This window comes from Echinops telfairi, unplaced genomic scaffold, assembly GCF_000313985.2.
Source record: "Echinops telfairi isolate 266 unplaced genomic scaffold, ASM31398v2 ScPeMD7_1;HRSCAF=3_0, whole genome shotgun sequence".
NCBI classification, from domain to species: Eukaryota; Metazoa; Chordata; class Mammalia; order Afrosoricida; family Tenrecidae; genus Echinops; species Echinops telfairi.
The window spans coordinates 92950233-92956697 of NW_022103896.1; the positions used below are offsets into that span (position 1 = coordinate 92950233).

At 41.3% G+C, this 6465-nt stretch overlaps 1 protein-coding gene across 1 annotated transcript in view; it reads right to left on the reverse strand.

The window, feature by feature from the left end:
• Nucleotides 1–6465, reverse strand: part of MFSD14B (major facilitator superfamily domain containing 14B) — an 87942-nt gene that overhangs the window by 80406 nt on the left and 1071 nt on the right. The gene's annotated exons all lie outside the window — the stretch shown is intronic.

The window sequence follows — 6465 nt, forward strand, 5'->3', positions numbered from 1 at the left end:
GGCAATGAATGTACAAATGTGCTTTACACAATTGATGTATGTATGGATTGTGATAAGAGTTGTATGAGCCCCTAATAAAATGATTTTTTTTAAAGTGAAATAAATTTTTGTTGGGTGAAGTGTTCTATATGTAGCTATGAGATTCTGTTGCTTGAATGTGTTCTTTGTAACTTTGTTAATTTTCTTTCTAGTTGATTGATCTTTAGCTGAGAGTGATGTATTGAAGTCTCGTGGTATTATATTATGACGTTTTGTGTCTTTATTTCTATAAGAATGTGATAAATGTTTTGGGGTGGTCTTGCATTGGTGCACATATATTGGTTGTGGTTATGGTTTCCTGTTCAATTAAAGCTTTCATAATTACATGGTGACCGTCCTATTTCTCTCATTGTGTCATTAACTTTGATGTATATTTTGTCTGAGATTAATATGGCTACTCCAGCTTTCTTTTAACTACCATTAGCTTGATATATATCTTTCTGTTCTTTGATTTTTAGTCTATGCTCTCTTTATACCTAAGGTGCTTGTCAGAGGAAACCAGCCTCTAACAACCGGAGGGTCCATAGGCACACTGTGCAGCGATAATATGTAAAGGTTATAGTAAAATCATAGAAGATAGGAGAGAGAGTAAAATAAAGGAGTCAGACACATTTTATGGTCGTATGCTCACCTCAGCCCCTCTTGGTGGTCCACGTGGAGGTGGGAGAAGAGAGAGGAGATGGAGCGTCTTTACTATCTTGGGATATTTATAGGTAGTCATAAGACATGCATATTCAGTAGTTACATACGTCACATGGGTGGTAACCAGAGTAAAGTCCCTGAGCTCACAGGTGAGAAAACCTAATATCTGCCTTGGAGAAAGGTATGAGGGGGCGATGGGTGCCACAGCAAGAGGAGATAACTACTTCTATAGCGAGATAGACTCAACCATGTGCTCACTTTAAGGCAGCATAGCTGTGAGGGGAGAATCTGTGGGAGTGATATTTAAAGCAGGATAAAGTACTTGGACTTTTTCTCTGACTTATCAAAGTGGTGGCTTTCCTACCGTGGAATACTAGCTTTCCAGATTCCCTCTGTTATAAGTTAGGGAATAAGTCCTAGTCCTATTTCCCTCAGTGGTGCTTTCCCACAGGTGCTTTACTTGTAAGCAGCATATTAAACCTTCCTTTCTTTTTCAAAATCCATTCTATTAGTCTCTGTCTTTTAACTAGTGAAGTCCATGTGTTTACATTCAGTTATTATTGATAAATGTGTTTTTGTTGATGTCTTTTTGTTATATGTTTCTTTATGGTGCTACTGGTTTTAGTTTTCATGATGATGGTTGGTGCTGTGTTCCTCTTGCATTGGGTTGTCTTCTTATTACTCTTCTCTCTCTCTCTCTTTTTTCTCTTTCTTATCTTATTGTTTGTCTTGCTTATCTGGGTTTCATCTTGTTTATTTTGTTTTTTTAATTTTAATTTAATTTTAATTTATCAGGCATATATTGTTCCTTTTGGTGTCCCATAGAATTTTTAGATTACCTTCAGGATATTTTAGTTGTCTTTATAACCTGGTCCTCTTGTATTTTGTTCTGGAGAGATTAATCTTCAAGATCACTGATTCTTGATGCCAATATTTGTATCTTGTTGTTCCGTTCTTTCACAGTGTTGTCAAGTTCTACTATTTTGGTGTTTGCCTTTTGTACTTCTGTTTGAAGTTGTATTGTTTCTAAATTTTCATTCAGTTCATCAACATGTTCTTGAATCCAAGTTCTTGAATCATGACACCTGTCTGCTGTCTATCTCTACCGAATTCTTCATCTGGTTACTTAAAGTAACTGGAGACCATGGCTGTAATCTCAATCTTAGGAGGATTAGTTGGCCTCTCCTCTTTTCAGGAGCTCCTCTGGCTCCACATCTATGTGTGGTGTAGTTACTTGTGCTATTTTCTCCTGTTTCTGTGCAGAGATAGGCTGTTGCCTCTGAGACATGATATAATTATTCATTTGGTTTTTGTGTTTGACCCTGATGCAAAGTTATCCTCACACACCTGATGCAGAACCTGGGAAGTCAAGGGAAGCCAGATGATTCTGCACCAGCCTCGCCCCAATAGGGGCTGAAGTCAGCAAACGATTAAGTATGGTCTCCATTAAAGTCCTGGTCTTGAGGCTGGTTCCCAAGTTGCCAGTGGGTACCTAGCAATTGTTTATCAAACCAGAGGGTTGAGAGGAGAGAAGCGACTAATTAGGGTATTCATCAAAACCATCTCCTGTTGTGGGAACTGTATGTTTTGAGCTCAATTACTACTTGAGCACAGGCCTATGGGAAGGCAAGTGTTACTACTTTGAATCTTGGACCCAAGAGGAAATGTTTACCCACTATTGAGCTGACCATCTCCCCTAATACATGCCCTCTTGATTCTCTTCCACGCCAAATGGTAGTATCCTCCTGATACACCCAATTAACCCCACCACAATGCAAACTCCACAAGGTCCAGCCAGACGCTGACAGCCAGTTCACCACAGACTCAAATCTCCCCAATTCAACTGATGTGCAATGAGCAAGTTGAGGCTCTCCTAGTCCCAGGGCTCAGAGGGCGCTGTATACTCCCAGCAACAAACAATACTACGTAGAGAAATTAAAAAAAAAAATTACTGAAGCCTAAACGTTGACGTACACTATTATATTCAAAGCAGCTAATGTTCCCAGAGTACTAGTACCTGAGAGACAATAGCTGGAGGTGGTTGTATCAAGTATGTCTTCATCAGTAGTATGCCATAGTTCAAAGTGACTCTAGATGACAGAATAGAACTGCCTCTGTGGAGTTCTGAGACTAAATCCTTGCAAGAATAAAAATTCTCAGCTTTCTCCCATAGGGTGGCTGCTGGTTTCCAACTGCTGCCCTTGAAGTTAGCAGGCCCATGGGTCACCCACTATGTCACCAAGCCTCCCTCAGGGTCACTATGAGTCCTATAGGGCTTATATGAGTTGGAATTGACTTGATGGCAGTGAGTACCCAAGTTGGAGCTATCACTGCCCTGTTGTATTTCCACCAACTTTGGATCCACACCACACTGTACCCATTGGTCTGTGCTCTTCCTGCTTCCTGGGTTATTGACTTGCAGCTACGTAAACCTGAAGAGGGACTTAAGGGCTAGCATTGAACTTATGGACTTGAGTTGGACTGAGTTGGATGCCTTCTGATATATAATTATTTTTTTATATAAAGCTCTTTCTTATACATAGATGAGTTTCACTGGATTTTCTCTTCCAGGCAACCCAGCTGAGGTAATTAGATTATTGTGCCAACCTGGCCAATAAACACGTGTGGGGTTAATTGAAGGGCGGAGGGATAAATGGCTCGGTGAGCCTTGCCTTTCCAGTTCTCAGGTCTCTTGCTTTCTGATGGCTGGACCAGGGTGCAGGTGCCTTAGCCAGTTCCCTGCTTTAGCTTACAAGGCTCACTTCCTGCAAGATACCCCTGAGGAGAAGCCACATGGACCTACCCTGATGCAGCCCTGGGTGCTGGAGCACCCATGTGGAGGCTCCTATCAGCGCTGAGATGCTTATACATTCACTGACTCGGCTTTCCTCCTGCAGTCGGCATCATTGTGTCTGTTTTGTGAGATGGAGGAGGACTGTGTGGATTGGTGTTGGACATATGGGTTAATGGTGGACTTGTGGGCTTGGGCAGCACTGTGTTGGGATGTTTTCTTGATGTGCACTTACCCTTTATATAAAACTCTCTCTTATACATAAGTTTCTGTGGATTTGTTTCTCTGGATTTGTACCCAGACTAACACACCAGCGTAACACAACTACTATTAAATATAATAGGAGAAATGGATAGTCATTTTCTTAGTTGTCAGTCATTATTATTTTAACAATTGAAGGTAGTAGGCAGATGAGCAACATTCAAATTTTACTGATCTCAAGTAAGTTTGTGAGCTGGCAGCAAGAGTAAACAAGAGAAGGTGTCCAACAGCTAGCTAGAGCCAACTGAAAATATATGTCACAACTTTGCAACTAGACCGCCGTTGGGAGCTTGAAATTGGTCATGGTGTGGATAGTTTCACAATGGAAATAGGCAAACAACATAAATAAGGGCATTTCATTAGATATGGTAATCACCATGAAAATGTTGGGTTGTATTAACTGCACAGTTCATCTGAAGCCAGTAGTTACACCTGCTTATGTGTGATCAGCAGACTTTCTTCTCAGCACTTCACTGAAATTGGGGGATACTGCTGGTTGATGGCAGAAAGCACGCAACAGACACTGTGGGTGCCTAAGGGATAAGTGTATGTGTGTGTGTCTGTGTGTGTTAGGGGGGTAGCCTTAGGGTTCAAAAATATCAATGTGCAAAATGAAAGGAAGGGGATTCAAGACCCTGAGAAAGAGGTTTTTTTTTAATATATATTTGGACATTGTGGCCATTGTCAGCAATCATAGGAGGCTCTTGAACATATGAACAAACAATAAAATCCAGGACCACACAGTCTGGGATCACAGACATTTAGTCCAAATTTCTCAGACCCATGGCTGCCATTTGCAATTAAGCCACTAGGTGCCAGGAGAATGCTGTGCTGTCTTATAGTGTGCTTATTGTTTTTAAAAACAAAACCCCAAACTGTCAATTAATTGATGACAGTTCACAATGGCCCTATAAGACAGAGTAGAACTACCCTTTGGGCTTTCTGAGACTAAATCTTCAGGAATAAAAAGCCTGATCTCTCTCCATGGAGTGCCTGGTGGTTTCAAACTGCTGACCTTGCAGTTAGCTGATCAATTTCTTGTCCACTATGCCCCCAGGGTTCCCACTTAGCCCATAGCTTGAGCCAATACATTTTATTTTAAAATACTTCCTACCAAAGTGTTTGAGACCCTGGTGATTAAGCACTCAGAGCCCTGGTGGTACAGTGGCATGGTGAGTATTTCAAAACCACCAGCAGCTCCATGGGGGAAAGACGGCTTTCTACTCTGGTAAACAGTTATAGTCTTGGAAACCCACTGCAGGTCGCTGAATATATTTAGTTGACACAGTGTTTAACTGCCTATAAAACATTCATAGACTCAGCAAACAAATTGAGAATCTATTTTGAATAATGAGGATGAAAAGAAATCACAGTGGACTTAGCTTGAGTTGGTAACCAAGACTGATAAAATCTTAATGCACTGTCTTTGCCTCAATTACCTTTAAAAAATAAAACAAACAAAACTCCAACGCCCAGCTTTGCTGAGGTGTAATTTCTAAAATTCACTAATTCTCCCTGTGACAGTGCTGCCATAATGCGAAGTCATGCCTCTTGCTATGCAAAGCCAATGCAGCCACATGGAGTGAAGAGAAAGAAAAGTGCTTTAATCACTTAAACCTAAGTGGGAAGTAGACAGTTTCAGCACTCCCTAAATGTATGAGGAGGTACATACCTCCTCCCCCCAACCAAAAAAAAAAAAATACTGAATTGCGCTGGGTGGAGTAAAGCTTTCATAATACACATTTTTTTCCACTAGGCAAGCATGGAGCAACTTATTCTGAGTTAGTGCACCCAGTGGCATCGTCTGGGAAGGTTCTCTCAGTCACAATGAATTTTTTCATAAAAGCAGTTTTGCTCGAACCTCGTCGTTTTTTGTGATAGCCGATTTAAAAGAACAGCATGCAGCTGTGAAATTTTGTTTCCTCCTCAGGAAAAATGCTGCAAAAACTGTTGTGCTGTTGAACACAGCTTACAAAGAGAGCACTACTGGAAGAACTCAAGTGTGGGCGTGGCTTTCTCATTTCAAAAAAGGTGGAATGTCGATTTGCCGGAGCCGGCCAGCAGAGGAACGGGGACTCAATTAAAGGGGTGAGGACTGAGAAGAGACAGACACAAAAAAGCTGGGGTCAGGAGGACTGCAATTCAAGACTGCAGCCCTGAGTTTATTTTCCAGCAAGCTTCTATACACTGTTAAGCAGGAATGTACTATTGCTCAAAATAGCGCCCCCATCCTTGTTCTTGTTTGTCTGGCAAATATTTTTCCCAAGGCTAAGCACCTGAAGTTTTCAATAACATTAAAGCACAAAAGTCAATCTGACCGTGAGAGAGACAATCTGACCGTGACAGAGCTGTGTCTGCACGTCCACATTTGAACGAACAGACCTCTGCTTTCAGAGCAGCTCCCAACATCGATTGATGACAAATCTCATTCTGGACATCTGTCAACTTCCTGAATGATGGAAAATGTCAATTATAGTGCATTTGGAGTTCATTCCACCAGGTCAGACTGTTAATTATGCTTTGAGAGGTTCTGAAAATTGAGACGTTCTGAAAAGATTGTGTAATAAATAGTGTGCAAAAAACAAAGGCTTGATTTGTGGCAAAACGGGGACTGGTTTTGCCACCATGACAATGCACCTGCTCATACAGTGTGCCAGTTTTGGGCAAAAACAAAATGCCTCTCTTGCCTCACACACCTTACTCACTTGACTTCTTGTTTCTGAGAATGCAGA